Genomic DNA, 22,121 nt, shown 5'->3' on the forward strand with positions numbered 1-22,121 from the left:
GTTCCACATTTCCGTGTAACAAATCCCTCTCATACACAGTGGCTTAAAGCAACAGCATCATCTCACACTTGATGTGAACAGGAAATCCAACTGGGTTAGGGGCTGCTTCTGCTCGGGTCTTCCCAGGGCTGCCATCCATGTGTTGACAGTCACCAAGGCTTAACTGAAGCTCACCCACCTGGCTGTTGGCCCTGAACATCAGCTCCTTACACATGGGCTATTCCATGGGACTACTTACAAGACAGCAAGTTGTTCCCCCAAAGGACAGACCCAAAGAGAGAACACTGGGAAGGACAAGCTCTAAAGAACAAACTGGTCTCCACACCCACATTTCCTGCTCTATCTAGTCCTACAAAGCTACTAGGTGTGGTTCGCACAAGGGCCTGAGTGTGAGCAAGTAATTATAATCACCAGGAACATTCCAGACATGATCCATCGATTCTGAAGCACTGGGACTAGGTTTGAATCTCTTTAAAAGATGAGTGCTGTCACAAGGCGTATCTTGGCCTTCGGCTTGCCTCCGGAGTGCTGAAGTAGAGGAGCCATACTTAGCTTAGATCTGAATCTTGCTTCCTCATGTGCAGAGAAGACGGTAACAGTTGTGCAAATGGGTGACCTGATACTTCATCTCTAGGAAGCATCTGGCAATATCTATTCCCCTTCCCTTCCAATAATCTGCTTGTCACTTCCAATGGTAACTGGTCTCAAGTTTCCCCCAAACTTTGCTTTCTTGCCTCTTTTCAAATGTGCATTATGGCTGGGCAGTGGTGGCACACACCTTTAATCCCAGTACTTGGCAGAGGCAGGCGGATTTCTGAGTTCGAGGCCAGCCTGGTCTATAGAGTGAGTTCCAAGACAGCCAGGGCTACACAGAGAAACCCTGTCTTGAAAAAACAAAATCAAATGTGCATTATATGGCAGGTACTTTTCTAGGGACAGTAGCTTCATGACAGAAGGATGTCAATTGGTAACAGGCACAGTACAGAAAATAAAAACAGATTAGAGATGGACAAGGAGGGATGGGCACAAACGTAGGTGACTCCTTTAGAGATGACATCTGAGTGCCATCTAACAAGAAAGAGAGCCATGGAGATGTCTGAGGGAAAGGCAGTGAAATAGCGAAGTGCTAAGGCTGGGAGCTAACAGTGGCCTTGATATGTTCAAATAATAGATGCCGGTCAGTATGACACTGTGGAGCCCAGAAAAGCTTCTAAGAAATGATGCCCACACTTACACAGTCCAGTGTAAGATATGTGAGAACAGCAACAATACATGATGTCTAAAGATTACTCTAGGGCTGAGAATATAAATCAGTGGTACAGTGCTTTCCTTACCATCCACGAAGATCTGCACTCAATTCCTTGAACTGAAAAGAAACCCTACCTCCAACTTTGTCAATTCTTCTGCCTATTGCCAGGATGCTCACAACCGTAAGCTACAGCTCACAGCTAACCACAGCCATCTCTCTAGACCAGTGGGTTTCAAGGTGTCTTTTCTATCTGAAGCAACAGCACTGTGGGAAACTTACTACAAATGTGAAGTTTCAGACCCACCCAGATCCAAATACTCTAAAGCTGGAGGCAGAGCTCAGCCATCTGCCTCTCTTGATGCATGACGACATCTAAGATGGCTGCCCGATAGGGTCATTAATGTTCCTTGTTCTTTGGAGAGATTACCACAAGCCTCCTACCTGGCCCATCTCCTCTTTGTCTCTGTCAGCCAAGTAAACCCAAGCCTTAAGGACAGCTCACCTGTACTTATTTACATGTCTGTTCCCAATGCCACCTTCTACTCCCAAGGACTGGATGCCAACACTATCCACAGCACACTGGTCTATAAATCCACTCTCTGCTCTACAATGTGTTCTATCTACCCCTTTGCTTTAAAGAAATCCTTACAGCCCCTGAGAATACAGCTGTTTCTGCAGCAAAAGTTGTTTACCTGCTTTGGCAAAGGCAAGTATCCTTCTTGCTCCCAGCACACCTTCCAAACCCTACCTTGCTCTCCATCCAAACTGCAGATGTTTAAAAAAAAAGAGGTCCCACTTGCTGACTTCCTAGTCTTAGCCCCATCTCCATTGCCATCGTTAGTTTTCTTCTGAGGACTTCAGCATCCAAACAGAACCATCGTTTGGCCTCCCAGGATTTGTTTTCAATGTTTTTACCATCAAATATATTTCCTCAACCACCTACCTAGACTCATAGGCTAACACAACCATCACCTCTAAATTGTGAAGTGCCTAAAGGTTTATCTTCATAACAGAAAGAGTTTGTGTGTGCTGGTTTCCCACTCTAGCAGTTCTTCAACCTTCTTATGCTCTCTGGTCTACAACATGACTCTGCCCCATTTCACTGCCCTAGCTCCTCCTCATGTCCTTTCTTGAGCAGTTCAGATGTGGCAGGTCCTATACTCCTCATCCTGCTTTCCAGAGGTCTGACACCTTTCCTCAGGCCTAAGCTGCAGTACTTGCCACTCTTTATACTCAGGGTTCAGCAGTGTTCAGCAGACATCACAAAGAGAAAGAAGGTAAACCAGTCCTCCTCAAAACCAGTGTTCCCACCCCACCTAGCTGTACATGCATGCACTTTGCCCCACTTCCCATTAGACCTCTGTGCTGGGCTGGACAGAGCACACGCTGCTCCTACAACGACCTTTCTTTCCATACCCTGTTTCTTCATCTTTACTTGGATCTTTCCAAGTGGAGTGAAACATGCCTAACACTCTGTAAAGGTCCTTCATCCTACACTTCCCAATTTTGTTTTCTGCTCCACAACAGTGTTCCTTGTCTCAACACTGGTGCCGACCAATTAACAACGCAGTTCACTCCTGTATTCTCCAAAACAGCCTTTCCGAGTCACCAACAACAGGCATTTGATCTTATTACCCAGACCCAGCAGCACTTTCTTCTCCAGGCAGATCTGTCCAGTTTTCTTCCCACCCAGCCCCATTCTTTTCAGTAACTTTTAGAAATGACTCAGGGCTTTGAGCTCAATCACTGCTCTATAACATTTAATTGGAAGGCTTTCACCACTATACCTAATGAACCTTGTCTACCTGCAACTCACCTCTCTTTTGAGCTCTAGACCCACGCATATGTTATCTAACAGATATCTTAAACACACAACACCCCCCCACACACACACACCAAAACAACAACAAAAACCAATAATAAAACCAACAACAAAAAAGCCAAGCCATAAAAACATGCCTGTGGTGTGTGTAGTATATGTTTCTCTTTTCTATTCTAAGAATGTCCTTTCCAGTCTAAGTTGTTAAGCCAGCAGCTGAGTATCCAGGTCTCTCCTCCTTTTCAGCACATATCCAAGCCTGCTTGTCGGGTCCTGGCAACTTGCCCTTCAGACTCCAGATTCTTGCCTAAGACTCTGGCAAGAGCCTCCACTTGTTCTCCCATCTCTTGTCCTAAGAAAGCCACGCTCTCAAGATCTGACAGCACTGGCCATTCTAAACCTGAACAAAGTTCAGATGTCTCCCACAGGCAGTGAACGAGGTGGCTTGCGCAAGCTCTGTAGACCATTTCTTTTTTTCTTGTTTGTTCGGGTGGTTTTGAGGATTTTTTTTTTAACCTTCATGATAACCTTCACAGAAATTTAATTTTCTTTGACAGAATTATATTTTGGCCCTTTTCTCTTTTTTTCCTACATATATATATTTACTTCACTCCAGACCATCACCTTTCTATTCTCTCTACTCCAAGCGAGTCTCAGCTTGTTTCTCCCTGACCTGGGCTTGTGGTCTGTCTTCCTGTAGGCCCCAAGAGGAGCTCTCTTCACTCAGGTCTTGTTTACTGCAGTGCAACCATCCAGGGTCACGCATTCTTGTTTCCTCAAGTATCTAAGAGTTCCCAAAGCTCCTCTCCTTATGTATTCAACTGCCTTCTTTCACCACTTTAAAACAAGGAAACAAAACCATCTATGGAGAGACACCCACCTTGCTTGGTGCTCTTCCACCACCCACAACACAATAATTTCAGCTAATATACATTAAGGCTTAAGTGTTATTAACATAACAGGCTAAGAGTTTTCTGAACTTTATTCTTTTAATGTGTGCAGGTGTATGAGAAAAAGAGAGGGAGAGAAAAACAGAGGCAGGGGTGGGGGTGGAGGGTGGGGAGACAAACCCCAGAGCTGTTGTCCCTTTGTTTTAAATAGGGTCTCTCATTGGCCTGGAGATGACCAATTATGTGACTGGGAGGCCAGAGAGTCCCAAGGACCCTCCTGTCTGTCTTGATTCCCTAGTGGGAAAACTCTCCATTACCACACCTAACATTTTCATATAATCATCAAATAGACTGAGCTATCACTCAAATCCAGTTTTCTGGGCATTTGTTTAAGCTGCCATGTTACTGATTCCAAATCTCTTACCTTGGTTTCCACACCCAGGGCTTACTCCTGAAGAACAGGCTTCCTATTTCCTGCCAGGCTAATTCCACTCCAACGGGAGTTAAGGTCCTTTCTTGCCTGCAATTTCTCTTCAGGCCATTTAATTTTAAGCATGTAGGTTGTATGACATTTTATGCAATTTCTCACAAATTAAACCTCTATCTTTCCATATTTCCTGGACCTGGGTAGATAGCTATTTACACAGTATTCCCTCTCTGAACATCTCAAAGTTACTCCAAAATATCAAAAAAAAAATCAAATCCAAAATCCTATCTATGATCCCCTTCACCTTCCCTCCTACAGAAACCTGTCACTCACCCACATCATGGCAACACCTTGCCTGTGTTACCTCTGGGCTTTCCCAGGGTCCCACTTACACCAGCCCTGTCTCTGAGGCCACTTCATGAGTCACTTTACTTCTCTGCATTGTTACTCTGCCTTAATTTGTATAGATAGCTTTAAAAAATAAAACTACAACTACTATATATTCTATTTCATATACTAATAACCTATTTAAAGTCTCTTAACATTTCTTCATTGCCAGGTATCCATTTGTAGAATCTAGCCTTATGTTATCTGAGTGAATGGTCTCTACATTTATATTAACATAACTTAATAGTGTCTCATTCTCTAGTCCTGTAGACCAGTTAGAATGGTAAGTGATTTCTGGAAAGTGGGGACTTAGCACGTACCTTCTATTTAAAAGGTGCTTAAATTATTGTTGCCTTATATTTGCTTAGCACAAACTAATTTTGAGAAAACTTTCACAGAAATTACACCAATTGGCTATCCATCCTGTTTTGGAAATGTGGACACTACTACTCAGAAATGCCACAAACTGATGCACAGCACAAGTAAGGCCAAGGTTCATTCTAAGACACCCAGGCTTCATGGGGAAGGTGTGGGCTAAGATGGCCAACAGGGATGTTCTTCTAAGAGCTCCATGGACAGTTCCAGAATGTTCCCAAGCACTGTGCCTTCCTTCTACAACCTGCACAGCATGGCTCAAGGAAGCAGTGGTGGTGAGAACAGCCCCATGCCTGGGTCATCCTAGGTGGCCATGATACCAACTGGAAAGAGTGCGCAAAGAGGAGAGGTTATTAGGACTAGAGCAACATGCTTTAGGACACATACCTAACTGCTGACTCACAACTTTCTGTTTGCTAGTCTGTAAAAAGGGAATGGAGGATGCCCAGGGTTCTTGAGGACTGTGAAGGGGTGTGTGTGTGTATGCATATGTCTATATATTTACCCTGACAGACATGTCAGCATTCAATAGGCTATTAAAAACAAACAAACAAACACAGCAGCCTCTTTCCAAAAGATTCTGTGAAAAGAAATAAAGCCATTCTTTAAGAGATGATGGTGAGTCTCCAAACATACCATTTGCTAAGTATCATGAACTCTCTCTTCATCTCTTCACTTTCCTCATCTGAGCAGTAATGTTAGCAGTGTTGTAAGAGGAACATACAACATGTAGCACATAGAAGGACTTTCTTAATTGAATAACATCACGCAACAATCCCCACTGTTGTAACTCCCTCCATACAGTATATGCACTCTTTAAGGCACAAGACATCTCTGACCATCTTTGTATTTGCTACAGCTAGTTCCACTCACTGCAGGCACTCCTTAAACTGGGTGAATTGATTTATTAAGAAGACAGGACTGACTGATGACCAAACAACAGTTCAAGTGAGATCTGGAGGTCCAGTCACACAGCACACAATCCTGTGAGAGCTCCCACGGCCGAGGCAAGCCTAGTTCAGACTGGAGAGTATGGCATGCCTTGTGGGGAGTTTGGAAAGTGAAGTGTAATCTTGTTTACTTGATTTTGAAAATGCATAATCATCAAGCAAACATGTCTGCTCAACACAGGCCCCAGGCCTTTCTGTCTTCTTCGCCTTGTTGTCCTCATCTGAGCTTCTGTAGAGACGCCAGGGTGAGTAAATGACACAGGGAATCTCCACAGCACTGTCTATACTCCCAAGGTAGCCTAATGAGGGCTCCCACCACCACCACTTCAAATATCAACAAGGGGTGAATATTTCACATAGAACTAATTTGTATTTGTCAAAGTTCTTCCTATGTGAATTCAAGGACACATTTGACACAGTGGAGAAAACATTCAGGGGTGCTTTACAGTCTACTGATGCAAATATTCAAAGCCAAAAGTTGGCCTGTGCTGAGCAGGATGGAGCATGCCTATAGTCTCCACAAAGGAAAGCTGAAGTGAAGGGGACCAGGAGTTCCAGGCCAGCTTGTGTAGTTAGCAGTAAGGTACAGCTCATTCATTTGCCCATGTGTTTAGAACAATAGAGAGAGTGTCTCTTTGCCATTCTCCTCTTTGGTGAATTTGGTATGTTAGTGGGTGGCCTAATCTGGTCAGTTTGAAGCCACCCTGAGCTACATAAACAAACTGCCGAAACAAACAAAATACAAACAGTTGTTGTGTGCTAGTTATTTACTGAGCGACTACCTATACCATGTCCTTTGTCTCATAGTCATATCAAATCATGAAATCACATGGTATATATTAATTTCCCTGCACAATCAATGAGGAAACAGGTTTACAGGTTAAGTAACTTTACCACTGGGAAGGCCACAAGTAGCATGTAGAGAAGTCTAACACTTAAGACTCTGGACCAGATTAGGCCACCCACTAACATACCAAATTCACCAAAGAGGAGAATGGCAAAGAGACACTCTCTCTATTGTTCTAAACACATGGGCAAATGAATGAGCTGTACCTTACTGCTAACTACACAAACTAAAACACTTAGATGCTTTGAAACCTTTACCTTTCATCTACAGGTTAGATGAATGTCCAGCACCTCTCAGAGGTACTGACAACTGAACCTAATGTAATACTAGAAACAGTGCTGCTGACATATTACTAACCCTGAATCAAGCAGACGGGTGGAAATAACATGTGTTGTATATCTTCATAGCGTTCTCAAAATCTCAAAATTCTCAAAAGCAGGGGCATTCCAGATCAGCCCTACTGTCTCATGAGTATGGAAGCTGAGGTATACAACAGTTGAAGGATTATCCACAGTCATGGGAGCTGGTATTCAGTGACTACTGGTGGTCCAGGCTAACCCTAGAGTAGAGCTTGGATCTTTCCCCCATACAGCAGCCAGGGATTTCTGCTTAACCCTTGACTACACAGATAACCTCCTTAACATTCAGGTTTGTGCAGGTGTGGTTCTGCTGGGTGTCTATGGGCTAGACAATGAAGACAGTAAGGTAAATGCACATTTCTGGAGCGGATGACAACACTAAGGTGATTCAGGTGTCACAATACACATAGAACACAGCTTGGGGTGTGGGGATTAGTGTGTGTACATGAGTGATATGAAGGCCAGAGGATGGCATCAGGGTCTCCTCCTCATCACTTCTCTATCATATGCTTTGAGACAGGGTCTCTCACTGAACCTGGTGATCCTGTTTTAACTAAACTGGCAGGCCATTGGACCCCCACAATCTGTCGTCTCCACTCCCCAGTGCTGGGGTTACAAGCACTCACTGCCACAACTAGATTTTCTTTTACATGGGTGCTGGGGATCTGAACCCAGATCTGTATGCATGCACAAGTACTTTACCCATGGAGCCACTCTCTAGTTCTGAAAAATAACATTTTGGTAAACAGAGTGTGATGACACACATCTTTAACCCCAGCATTTGAGAGGCAGAGGCAGAAGGATCTCTGTGAATTCAAGCCCAGCCCGAACCACACAGTAAGTTCCAGGACAGCCAGAACTACCTAAAAAGATCCTGTCTGTCACAGACAGACAGACAGACAGATTATGGCACGCAGTGGCAGCTGCAGATTCAGATGGTCAACACGACCAAGGAAATCAAACGACCCTTTGGCTGTTCCAGTTCTCTTGGCACAATGGCATCTTCAACACAACATGTGGTATATCAGTTAGCAAGTTGTTCTGGGGCCCTAAGTAAAGGGACTAAGATAAATATATGTGTAACAATAAGAGACACACAAAAGATAGAATGGAGACAGTCACTGTCAGTTTCAACAAGCCTAAGTAAGCTGAAATGAGATTAACTCAACTCATATCCCTTCACAATTTGTCTTAGAAACAATCAAAAGATAGACAAGGCCATTTTTCCAGAGGCTGGGATCAATCCTCCACCCAGCAAAAACTACTTAGTGCCCATTAGTGTACCAGCAAACCCCTGAGTTCTCAGAAACGCAGCACTACAAAAACACATCAATAGAGAGGAGGAAATTACATTTCAAGGTCATGTTCAAATGTGAAAGAGAAACAGATAAAGCAGTCTCCCCAGTACACCATACAGATGCTTATGCACTCCAACCCATCTTCACAAACCTCATTGAAATGTTGGCTTCTGGCATTTACAAATGTAGCTCCCCGGAGCCAAGTAGGTTCCTGCAATTCCAGACATCTGGGCTGAAGGGCAAAGGGCAGAGCGAAACTTCCAAAAGCTGGCTAGGAGCCAAAGGCATCACTAGTAGGTTCCCTTAGCAACACAAAACAGCTGTCTACAAGGCAGCCAGCACCAGCTTTACAAGGGATTACTGATTTTAGTATTTTTACAACTAAAGGCAAAGAGGGAGAAAAGGGGCCCTGCATCATTTTTCCTGACATTTTCCTCAAAGATTTTATATTTCACCATTTATAAACTTCTCTAACTATAGAACATTCTCCTTACCCATAAATTACAATGCCACAATTACCAGTAAATTAAAGTAAAGTAAGGTACATATTAAGTTCTTGATTTACAAATATAAAATGCTTTATAATGGCTGGTTATTAATTATTATCCCAGTTGCCATAGGCCTTATTTCTAACTATGAGCAAGTCACGTTGTGGCTTAATTACTTCCCTCATATAGGTTTAATAACAACAATGACCTACTTCACAAGACAACTGTGAAGGACATTAGCTATTGGACAAAAACTTACAAAAGCTTATTCCTAATTAAGGACTGTGCCATCTACTGGTGCTCTCTACAGATGTGGCCATATTATCAAGGTCAGTGTTCGAAATACATACCACAAGCCCATCCCGACCCTCAAGAGGGACTGCTACTCCTGAAGCCTCTAGCTCATGTCACCTGCCCACTTGCCTTCTCCAAACCTACTAAGCCCAGGGGACAGCACTGCTCTGGGAGCTCAGCCCTTGCATGAAGTCTAACAAGATAAACAACATTCAGAAAGCAAACACCGACACAGTGATGTGCTAGGCTGGAAGGCCCTCACCTGTGTAAGGAAGGGCCGGGGCCTGTGCTCGAGCCTCTGTGCAGGAGCAGAGCCCCAGCTTTCCACTCCTTATATGTGCAAGTGCGAGCCTCACCACAGCACTCTACTCACCCAGAGGTACATCATGGCAGAGCCGCTGCAGATTCAGCTGGCGTTGAGCCTGGACTACAAAAAGGCACTTCAGTGAGCCAGAGGAAAAGGGACAGTAGAATGAGGGGCAAGGGATCAAGTGGGGCGAACCCCTCAAATCACTTGAGTTTAAAAAAATCCCCTAAAAAAATCCCTACCAGTTTTCCCCCCTCCTCCCTCCTCTCCGCAGACTGTTCTGTTGTTCTCTCCTCCCTCTCACCCTCCCTCCTCCCCCCCCCTCAGGGAGTTCCCAGCCCAAGTGTCTAAACTGGAGTGTACAGCATACACTCTCTGTATTTGCCTTCAGGGAATCTCTCTGTCATTCTCCTAGAAGCAAGATCACCACTCACAAAGATTGCTGCAAGAGGCAGGGCCGGGCAGGGCTGGTAATGAACAACCAGCACCTGATTCTAGTGTTGGACACAATCAGTTCAAACATGAGTGATGCAACTAGACACTCTGCCCTCCAAGATCAAGGCAGAAGCACGGAGCTCGGCCCCGTCCGTCCCCATTCTTCCAGGTTCCTGGCAGAGGCTAGGCACACACGCAGATCGGCTGGGCTTCTGCCTTTGCTTTCCACTGGCCTGGGGCCCACTATGCTTTTTGTCACTTCATCACTGAAAACTATCAATCTGTAAGGTTTTAAAATACGGGAAATCCAGACACACACTTAAAAAGGCTTTTTGTCATTATTAGTTCTTGCTGCCATCACTAGTCCCTACTTAACATAGCCTCCTGTCTGAAAGGACCATCAACCAGGGTTTTAGAGCATGCTACAGACTCTACCTGAACACGTGGACACAGTAGGGTCCATATTTCTCAACCATGAAATACAGGTGTTAAACTTTTTAGAGCTGCAATTAGAGAAATGCATAGACTATGTAAGACTCTGCCATAATCCTGGTCCCTATATTTTTTCCTTTCCTTTCCTTTCCTTTCCTTTCCTTTCCTTTCCTTTCCTTTCCTTCCCCCTTCCCCCCCCCCCCAGGACAGGGTTTCTCTGTGTAGTCCTGGAACTTGCTGTGACCAGGCTGGCCAGAACTCACAGAGATCCACTTGTCTCTGCCTCCCAAGTGCTGGGATTAAAGTTATGTGCTACTACTCCTGGCTGCATTTTCTAATTTTAATTCAATTTAAATACTGTCTTCTGCACACCAAATCTTCTACCTATTATGACCACTGATGAATAAGTATTATTGAATCACTCATTCTGGTGGCTTTCACTCCAAAACCAGTGAATTTGCCCCTGTATGTCAGTCAGTGCTCCCACTCTCTCTGACCTCACTGACAACTCAAAGGCACTCCCAGCCCAGTCATTCACATGTCAGTAGTAGGAGGATCCTACAGTCTGAGGCTCTCCAGCCAGGCCTTCAAAGTAAAACCCTATCTCAAAACTCCTCCTAGGCCTGGAGCATGTAACCCAGCATTTGCCACCTCCACAACAGCAGGTATTTCCATACCATTTTTCTCTTCACATCCTTTAGGGTACAGTTTATCTATTTCTGGATCTTGAATTATCTGCATAGTGACTGCCATAGAGCTATACAATATGCTCAAAATGTTGGCTTGGGGGGGGGGGAGGGATATTCTGCTTGGTTAACTTATTAAAAGAAAATCAAAGCAAAATTGAAAACAAACAAACAGAGCCTTTCACCTGCTTCAGGGTTTACGTTCCCTCCCTGACACGTTTAAACAGCTCCCTCCAGCTTGGGAAATCTCTGAATAAGGGCTGCAAGTCACAGGCAAGGCAAGCTCTCCCTGGCACCTGTGTCCGTTTTCTCTGAGAGTCCAGCCTCTCAGATGCTCTCCCTTCGCTTCCGCCCTGAACACGGCCCGCAGGGAGCCTAGTCTGCTCCCTTCCTCTCTGACCAGATTTATCAGGCTTGGTGAGCAGGGCAGGATTCTCAGCTTTAGAGTCTTTTCTGTTCTTCCCACAGAACCTTCCTCTGCTTCCTGAGGACAAAGCTGCCCCTTTCTAGTATACATGCAGAGTAAGGACTTCTAAGCTTAAAGCCAGGACTGAATTTTTGTTTTAATTTTTTGTTTGTTTGTTTTTTGTTTTTGAGACAGGGTTTCTCTGTGTAGCCCTGGCTGTCCTGGAACTCACTCTGTAGACCAGGCTGGCCTCGAACTCAGAAATCCACCTGCCTCTGCCTCCCGAGTACTGGGATTAAAGGCGTGAGCCACCACTGCCTGGCCTTAATGATCTAAATTTAAAGCCACCAACCCTGCCCCTCTCTGAGAAATAAACACATTAACATTACACTAAGAGACTGTAGTTAGGGGATGGGGGAGTAAGACATGGTGCCATTATGTAGCCCAGGTTACCCTTGAATTCACAGCAATCCTTCTGCTTCAGTATCCCAAGTTCTACAAGTACCAGTCTATGCCACCTAGCTTAAGACTGTTTTTATAGGATAAGATAAAAAATATAACTGTAGCAATCAAAATGAAACAAGGAAAGTCTAAATATGTCACAAAAATGGGAAAACCACCTTTACAATTATCACAGGTAGAACAACTTAGAAACATCTTTGAAACCATAGGAAAAATTTTGTTTTAAATGTATGCAATTCTTTCCTGATTGTAACTTTCCAATTAGGTGGACAGTAACAAGGCAAACTCTTCTGTGTCGCTCTTCACAAACAGGAAGGCCACAGCCAAGCGAACTGAGGGAAGCGCCTGTGCTCATGCCCATGCATGCTCACATTCTCTGCCTGAAAACAAAAGAAACAAAGAGCAGGGCAAAGTCTTCCCAATCACCAGAGTCAAATAAGGAAGCCTGTGGTTACAGCCACGGAAGACTCTCGTTAAGGACTTGGGGACACAGCACAGTAAAACTGCTTGGGTAACATGTGTGGGACCCTAGGTACCACCACACAAGGACATAATGATTCCACACTATGTGGCTACCTAAAAATCCACACAGACTGTGTGTCTGTACTCCAAATGTTATCAGTCTCTTTATTGATCCAGGGAAGGTCTCAAGAAATCTCTCGCAGGCTTGACTCTGGGAAAGAAAGGTATCCAAAATGGCTTGTGGATGTCGTCTACGACACTACCATGGGCCTGTATCGTGACTGCTGCTTCCTTCCAACAGTACCAGGAAGTCTGATGGGTCACATTTTGGATTTTCAAAATTTGTAAGAAACTACTAGTTTTTGTAAGCTTCCTGTGACTGCGAAAATCTGAGTTAAAGTGTCTACATCTGGAGAGGCAACATAACTTGTCAAGAACATACCTAAAAAATCAGGTACTGAGATTTAAGAAGTACCTGAGGCAAATATCTATGTGTGTGTGTGTGTGTGTGTGTGTGTGTATTCATTTTCACCTGGAGACAATAAACCTCACTACAACAGAGAAAGCTAGATGGCTGGGCACGATGGCATGTACACTTTCAATCCTAGCAATTTAGAGGCAGAGGCCGGGTTCACAGATAAGAGGTTGAGGCCAGCCAGGGCTACAAAAAAGGAGATCCTACCTTCAAAAAGAAAAAAGAAAAAAAAGTAAGCTAGAGATACTGGATTGAAGGTCCAGCTGAATTTGACTTTTAATAAAAGCTCAAAGTAATGAGTCTCTTCTTACCTTATTTCCTCTCAGCTTAAAATAGCAGTTCTGACAGAATACCCATGCTACCCACGACCAACACCCACATCATCATCAAGGAAAGCTTTTTAGATAAGAAAGGGGATCTGACCGTCTCTACAACACCCTTACTTGCTGAAAACTGGAAGACTGACAGCTCAGTGGGATTTCCCTTGAGTTACCCTGCATTCTGCCTCCGCCCATTACGGAGACTGAAGACAAAGGCAGAGAGAGGACTGTGACTTGGAATAAACATGCTGAGGCAATGGCCACAGCTGGCAGTAGGTGACAGAAAGGTCCTGAAAGGTGCAGTTATGTTCTAGGACAGCTAAAATAAGCTCTAGCCATATACATAAGAAAAGAGAAATCTTTTTCCAAAGAAGACACAAAAAAGCCTCGTTATCTCTCCAAGAACCTCCCCAAGTTCTGGCTGTCTCTGGCTTCCCCACCATAGCTGTAGACCTCAAGACACTCTCCTGCCCCGGCTGCTCTTGCACTACTACCCACTCCAGTTCTGTCTTCCAAGGCCTCTGTCCAACTTTGATTCCAGGAACCATGATTATAACCCCTACCTTGCAAACACCCTCAAGAATTAACTCTCATCACTGCCTGGTTGAATGCAAGGCTCTGTCTCCTCTGAGTGAGCATCACACAACCTGATGTTACAAAAGGCAAGTCGCACAGCCAATGTCACTGTGTATTCACAACTGCACTGCAAACTGGTGACCCTAAGGCTTCTGCACTCTCTAAGATGACTTTTTTTTTTTTTTTTTGGCCTTCATTCTCTCCTTATCATCTACTCTTAGCTGATGCTCTCTACTAATATAGGTCATTTTCAAAGAGAAGAAAGTGTCCTCTCACTATCAAGGTTTCAGCTCTGCCTAAAGATGTACACATGCACATACATTCCAACACAAGGAAAAGGTCTTTCTCCCATCCTGCACCCACTCCCTGTGGTCCATGTATATATACTGTCCCCTAAGTGCCTAGGTGAGAACGTGACTCTCATCCATCCACTCTTTCCTACATCACTACAGGAAACCTCATCTCTTTGTTGATCAGGATCAGATAAGAAACACTTACCTCACCTTCTGAAAAAACCTCCCTTTCTGCTCTCGTCACAGATGGGCAATGTGTTAATTAGTCCTGACTTTGGAAGCCAGTCTAGCAATGCCCTGTGAACTATGAAGTGTCAGCCTGTGGCACCACAAGTGGCCCATCTGAGTACAAACTCCAAGTGTGAGTGGCAGCTTGTTGTATCAATCTCTGTGAGTGGAATGCAGAGTCTCACCCTAAACATCTAGTGACATGTTGGGCTGGACAGGATATGGTCATCAAAGGGTCTCCTTTCATCCTGTCCCTCGCACTCACATAGCCACCCACCACTTTCTTGTTCACTACTTCACAGTGAAACTCAAAAAAGTCATCTGGCTCTATCTCCTCTCTATCTTCCCCTCCTTCCTTCCTCCATCTGATCATTCATTAAGTCAGTCTACCTCTTCCATGCCGTCTAACCCAACCAAGTTAGCTAGCTTGGCCGTCAACTAAGCTGACAGATTTCTAAAATGTTCTCCCCTAGTTTCGAACATGCTACAGTGTGGGGATTGTGTAGTGCTGTTTTGTTTTAACATTATCACTGGTTACTCCTCAGTGGCTTTTTGGGGAATGGGGTTTTTTCCTTCATCAGAAAATATTCCTTATTACCCAATCTAAGTTGTTCTCTCCAAATTGCCTCCTCTGTTGCCATCAATCATGCCATTAATGACCAAGTGATGGACCAAGCCCCAACTGCCTCCCTTCCCTTGTTCTAGCATCACTACTTGGCTGTCCCACAGGCATGACAAAATATTCCATGCTCTGTTCTTTAACCACCACCACCATCACCACCATTGAAATCTAGCATACCACTGCCATTCCCTACCACAGTGAATGGCACAACCTACAAGTGCACAAATAAGGACCTCTTCCTAGATGGCCATGCACCTAACTTCTCTTAATGACTCTCTCATAACCCAGAGGGTAACATCTATTTCCTGGACCTCACAGTACTTTCCCCATTTCTGTCACTGCTCCCCTTCAAAATATCTACCATGCTGCAGCCACAGGACAATATCATGGCTCGCGCGCACGCACACACACACACACATACATCTACAATGTCGGCATACACAATGACTTCTTCTATCCAAACTCCTTTAATGTCCTCAACCTCATTTCAAGCCATTATCTCCTCCATCACTGCTCTGAATACACTGGGGTCTTATGCCAGTTCCCAATCCAGAAAACTCCATCCCTCTCCCCCAAACTCTAAACCCTTTCATTCCTTCCTCTCCAGGCTGGCTCCTGTTACCTTTCATGTTTTAAATACCCTTCCCTGAAATAAGACTCCCCAGCTCCTCCATCTACATGAGGCCTTCCCTCCCAACCCTTGGTCCTCTATTCCCATGCCCTGACTCTCTTCTTCCTGATAGCTCTATGAACTCTGTAGACAGTTTTCCCTTAACTGTGGTAGTTTCTCATTTAGAAAGCAGTACATCTTGTGTCAGAAAGACACAAGTAAAACCTTCTACCACCACGGAACATTTATTTTATCCCTTGACTTTTTATTAAGTAAGGTCAAAGTTATTCGTAGGCATTTCTGGCACTCAGCAAGTGTTTAACCAAGTCCTATAAATAAAATGAGAGTGCTACTAATTTCCCCCCTAGTTACCAAAAGGACAGAAAGCTTTACCATCACTACAAGCCATGAATAAACATCAGCACCAGTGAGTTTAAATAGTTGGAAATAATCATAATACTAGTATCAGAAGCAGCTCCAATTTACTCATTTATTTTAAGCTAATTTAATTACCAGGATTCCAAACTGCCTCATTCCAATGCTGTAAATTTATGCAGTATGATAAAAACCACCCAATTGAAGCGGCACTCTAATCAAACTAGGCATGTGCAAGCCCAGACCTAGGAGCTGGTCCCATGTGACTATTCAAATTACTCAATTCAAAGCTCAGTTCCCTGGTCACTGATAAGTGCCACACAGGACTGGTAGATATCACCTTGGACATGCAAATCCAAAACATTTTCACCAACAGAAAGCTGTATGGACAGAGCTGTTAGAGAGTGGTAACAACCAAAGCAGGACTCTTCAGTACACAGAAGATGACACTGCTGTGTGTGCCTTTTGAGTGGGAAAGCTCCCAGGGCCTTTTCTCTGAATGCGGCTTTTAGGTTAGAAGAACTTCTGTCCTGGTGATGTGGCCAACTGCACACCAGATTCAAAATGAAGAAAGGAATGTAGGGTGCATACATAGTGAGAAATAAAAACCTCTGCTAGATATAAGGAAGACCCAAAGGGAAAGATCTAAAAGGCAAAGAAGATAGAAACAAAGCAAAGCAAAACAAGGGGGTACTTGGCATTAGTAAGGAACACGACCCATCGCCACACACACCAACACTCCCAGACATCGCCATGCTGACAGGTTAAAATCCATTTTCAGAAATGCCTACACTCACTGGTGAAAACAGAAAGTCATGTAACACTTTCTTAAAGAACTTACTTTCAATGACTATTCTTAAACATCTTGGTTTCCAAAGGGATTTCCTCTTAGCTAGTTAGGATACTCAACAACAACAACAAAACGATTCTGAATGTTCTGAATGGTTAAATTTAGGGCATCAGTTTAACTAATACGAGTGACTGCTGCTTACAAAACAGGCACCTGCAAGAGTAGGACAAGACCTCAGGACCAACAGAAAAAGTCAAGCATGACAGTTTGTGTCCATAATCCCAGGGCTAGGGAGTGAGGGTCGAGACAGGCAGATCCCTCAGGTGTATTGGTCTGCCAGTCTAGTCAAAATGTATACACACACACACACACACACACACCCGAAGGGACAACAGGAAGATGCTTGAACTTGAAGTTGACCTCTGGCTTCCACTGAGCAAAAGCACCCCTTATGTATAATCCAAAATAATCCAGAAGACAGGGAGAGAGGTGGGGGAGAGGAGGGGAGGGAAGGGGAAGGGTTAGGGAGGTTTGTAGCAACCATCTGGGCTGCATCCACCAGCAGAAAAGAAACAGCAACAATCATGAGGTGTCCTACCAGCCTTGGGCCACCTGCGTTTCAGACTTTAAACCTCTCTTAAGTAAGTAGTAGCCTCTCTTATTTGAGAGGTTGTTTGTCTGTATATGTTTGTGGTGTTTGGTTTGGTTTGGTTTGGTTAGGTTATTCATAGTTGCTAACTTAAAATCCCACTGAACTTCATTTGGGAGCACAGAAATTTCTATCCATAGCAAAAGTGTACAAATTTAATGAATGACTAACCAACTGTCTGTCCAAGAATCTTGAAATGTCTAAATAGGAAATCCTGGCCAAGAAGTCACCTAACCAGTCAATCCCCTTAGCTTCCTAACCTTGAGCACTCTCACTGAAGAATTAAAACTGAAGTTTAACATAGCATTACTGAGTACTGATAAGAGAAAACAGTCAAATATGGGCCAAGGAGTTGGCATGGCAGGTAAAGGCACCTTAGCCTGGTGACCTGAGGTCAATCCAAAGAACCCACAGAGTGGAAGGGGAGAACCAACTCCCAAAAGGTCCTCTGACTTCCACATGCACAGCCACACCCACACATAATCAATCAATCAATCAATCAATCTCTCTCTCTCTCTCTCTCTCTCTCTCTCACGCACACGCATGCACACACACACACACACCACCTGTATACCTAGTGTCCAAAGAGGCCAGAAGAGAGCATTAGACCCCCTAGAAAGTTGTTTGCTGCCAAGTGTGCTGAGCACCAAACCCATGTCCTCTGGAAGGGTGTCAAGTGCTCTTGGCCTTCCGAACCATCTCTTTGGCCCCCTTAGAATTTTTCAATTGCTGATCATATCATTTTTCTTTAGAAAATATTCTTTCAAATTGAAAAGGCCATGTACATGTGTAGCCCTACCCTGTATGTGAGAGCCAAACCAAAAGTCATCTGAGAAGAGGGACATGGGCTCCTCCAACTCGATTCACACATGCAGTCTGCTTTGATGATAAACAAATCTTAAATATTTCATTTCAACATTTTGGAATTTTATTCTCAAAACAAAACTGGCCTAGTTTCTTTTACATTTTTTATATTCCTTTGAATTGTTTAACATTCAAAATGTGCTTTACAGTTTGAAAGAGTAAATGAAGTCACCTCTTTTTCTGAGGCCACTTGTGGTAACTCTTAATCCATATGCATTGAACCAGTGCTGTCTAGTACGGTTTAAAATATTCTAGGGTCAAATAGCTGAAAGTTATACTTAAGCAATTTTACTATTTGCCCAACTTAAGACTAACAGGTGCTTTTAAAAAGTTTACATATACTGGTAGGAAGAAAACACACTGCTAAGGGTGTCAGAGATGAGCTGACAGTGATGGGGCAGATGCCAAAACTGTCACAAATGCTGTAATCAGGATAAGAGGGATAAAAAGCAAAGAGCTGCAATCAGGATAAGAGGGTTGAGAACCGGGCTCCTGACAGTTCCTGTTTTGCTTCTCCAATGGAAGGGCTGGTTTGTGGAGCTTCTGCTCTGAACTGCCATGTGCATCCAGCTTTACAGGGCGAGCTGTTAGGGAGAGAGCTGCCCTGCCTGTCTAGATAAACACAGCACCAACTCCTGGGTCTGAATGCAGAGGAAGGAGTGGGAGTCTTCTGAGCTAGCAAGAACTGACTGGAGCTTCTAAGAAGGTAGCTATCTAACTCCATACTAGACAGACTACACTGTTCTATCCCGGATCTAACCAATGGTTTTAACAACAAAGAGTTCCTAAAACTTAGTATAGACCACTAGTTTCAGGCCACGGCAATACAACACAAATGAATCCATTGTGATTTATTTTAATTATTTTTGGAAAATGGTTTATTTTTAGTAAATATTGTATCCCCCACATGGGAAGCTACAAACCATGCCAGAAATGTTCTTTGAGGAGATAAAATCCTATTAATAGACCTATCAGTTGCTCCTTACTTAGGTTGTAACATAGTTTCCACTTTAGCTGCTATGACCTCTCCTGACCCCTCCGAGCCAGAAGGCTGCTCTCATCTCAAGTCCCCACATTTATCTCTAGGTACTTAAGCGAAGCGAGCAAGGCTGCGAGGAGGAGAAAGAAGCTCCTTTCCGTAGGCCTTCTCCCACGGCAAAGTTTAAGGTAAATTCTGAGAGCTTAAAAGGACTCCTTCCTTTGGAATGCTTTGTGGCTCGGAACTAACTCTGTGGATGTTCAACAGTCATTCACAGCCGTGCTGCACGGCAAGCCACTCGTGGGGCAATGAAAAGCTCCAAGCCCTGCAGCGCCTTCATGTAAGCTTGAGCTCATCCTACTGTTCCCTAACCTAGGCCGGCTACACTGTGAAGCTGTCTCAAAACAAAAAACCCCAGTCTCTGAGTATAAAGCATAATATATTGTCTAACTTTTTAAAACCAAGGACTAAATGTAAAAGACTAATGTTTCCCTAAAAACTGTGATCTCAAGGGTTAGGGTTGCCAGCACCTCTACATTCTCACTTTAAAGGTTAAGGCGGGGGGGGGGGGGGGGGGGGGGATCAGTTGTAGTGACTCATGACATTAGCACCTACACTGAATGGCTGCTCTTCCAGAGAACCGAGGCTCAATTCCCAGCACCCACATGGCAGCTCACAAAGTCTAATTCCAGTTTCAGGGGATCAAACACTTTTCTCTTCTGGCCTCCACATGCACCAGGTATGCAAGTGGTAGACATACATGCAGACAAAACATGTAAAAATAAGTAAAAAAATTAAAACATACATATAAAAAAAACTAAGTGGGGTTGGCAAAATGTCTCAGCTGAGTTCAATCCCTGGGTTCCACAGTAGAAGGAAAAAACAACCAACTCCCTCAAATTGTCCTCTGGCCTCCAGACATGCACTGTGGTGTATGCACATGAACTATCACTCTCCCAGCCTCTGGCAGTACCCACGGCTGCAGCAGCAGCTGCTGCTGCTTGGCTCATGAAGAATGCCTAGACGACATCAGCCAGCAGCAAGCAGTAATGGCTCTTCAAGACAGGACTAAAAGCTAGGAGTTCAAGCGTTCGGCAGTGTACCAGAGTGAAATGGTTAGAAACACATCCAGGGCTTTCCCTGCCATCCAGTGGAATCTAGTCTGGGCAGTTAGAGCCAGATGGGCCTCCCTAGTAAAGTGACCTTGGGGAGTCAGTCGAACAGCCTCTCTAGCCTTCAGTTTTCTCATCTATAAAACTGAGTGAGCAGCATTTGCCCTGCTGAGTTGTGAGAATTTTTAAAAAGTAAGCTGTTTCAGAATAGCCATCTACTATAGGTCAAATGCCCCCCCCCCCATTCTCAGACCCTAGGGATGAAACGCAGGTGGTTTGTACCAGACTATGCCATAATCCTCCTCCTGTCTCTTTTCTTCCCCCTCTCATTTTGCAGAATAAGGCACCAAACCCAAGAAGGCGAGCGAGCTTTCCAAAGGTGCCACTGCTTGGTGGCCGGGTATGAGCTGAAGCAGCTCCTTCTCACTCAGTGACTGCACACATCGTGGGGTGGCTCAGAGTCAGTACTGTTGTCCCTTCTGTGACTCAGACACCCAAGAGTTAAACACTCAGCCTTAGTAGGTCTTGAGGTGCCAGGCAGGGCCTTATGGGGAGAGGCTGGAAGCACTGAAATCCATCCCTCCTTGTGATTGGTTGATTCCCAAAGGGGTGGGAAGAAGAAGAGAAAAGATTGCCATGGATCCCACAATAAACAACAGCAGGAGCCTCTATATGCTCAGGTTTTCCAGTAAATCTATGCCATATTTCTAAATACTTGTGACCACCCAACTCTAGAAATGGTAACTTCTGACCTTCATCAAAAACTAAAGTTTCTGCTATTGAAGGACTAAATTCCTAAGAGTACAGCTGGGATGACCGCATGCTTATTAAGGACAGTCTCATGTTTCCACAGTGCCCCCGCACTCAAGCTCTGGAGCTGAAAGCTGACACCGCCACCATCCCCCTTACTCAGCCTGTTTAACTCTGTTCATTTTTCCGCTCTGTCATCTTGGAAACATGACTTGGCTACTCAGTCCCATTCCCTCCTCTGATTTGTCTACTCTTTAAGAAAGATCTTATCAAGAAAGACAGGAAAAAAGAAAGGAAAGAAAAAGGAGAAAGGAAATGAGTAAAGAAAGAATAGTAGATAGGTAGATTGACTGATTTTGAAAGAAATCTATCTCATTGCAAGTTCTAACTCTGCAGTTATGTTAGGACACACAAGCTGAAGGAAGAGAGAAACCTAATACCATGCTAAATCCTTTGGGAGGTCTGCCCAAGTCCTTAAGCCAGGCTGGGGCCACTTATCTGAATTAGCTGAGGTGGTGCCCTTCAGTCCTGGCTACATTCTCTCCCCAGGACTTTCTCCGTCCCATTCCAAACTTTACAGGAAGTGTATCTGTTCTCTGACGGGAACTGGAGCAGCATTTGTTCTGCCTTGCAGCTGACAAGGACTCCACATGCTAACAGCAAGGAGCCACAGAAAACAGCTCTGTGTCCTTGGTACCTACACAGCAGCACAAATTCTAAACTGGGGAGGGGGTTGGGGGAGGGGTCCTGCTTAGCGGCAGAGCTTGGGAACCTAAATCAAGTCAGTGCAGGAATGAACTTGAGCTTACCTCTGGGTGGCCTCAGAACCAGGGCTGGGCCAAATCCTCCTCTGTCCAACCAAACCAACCAGAAATGGTGAACAGCCCTGTCTCTCCAGAAGTGGA

The 22,121-nt window shown here is 44.4% G+C and overlaps 1 protein-coding gene across 32 annotated transcripts in view; it reads right to left on the minus strand.

The window, feature by feature from the left end:
- Rbfox2 (RNA binding protein, fox-1 homolog (C. elegans) 2) overlaps positions 1–22,121 on the minus strand; it is a 229,445-nt gene that overhangs the window by 114,616 nt on the left and 92,708 nt on the right. Inside the window, exon 1 of one of the 32 annotated variants that reach the window (XM_030248848.1) lies at positions 9,646–9,682. The exons of the other annotated variants lie outside the window; for them this stretch is intronic. The gene's annotated coding sequence lies outside the window, so the exon portion shown is untranslated. Of the gene's footprint in view, positions 1–9,645; positions 9,683–22,121 lie in introns of those variants that run through there. 32 annotated transcript variants of the gene reach the window in all.

The sequence above is a fragment of the Mus musculus genome, chromosome 15, assembly GCF_000001635.26.
Source record: "Mus musculus strain C57BL/6J chromosome 15, GRCm38.p6 C57BL/6J".
Classification (NCBI taxonomy): Eukaryota; Metazoa; Chordata; class Mammalia; order Rodentia; family Muridae; genus Mus; species Mus musculus.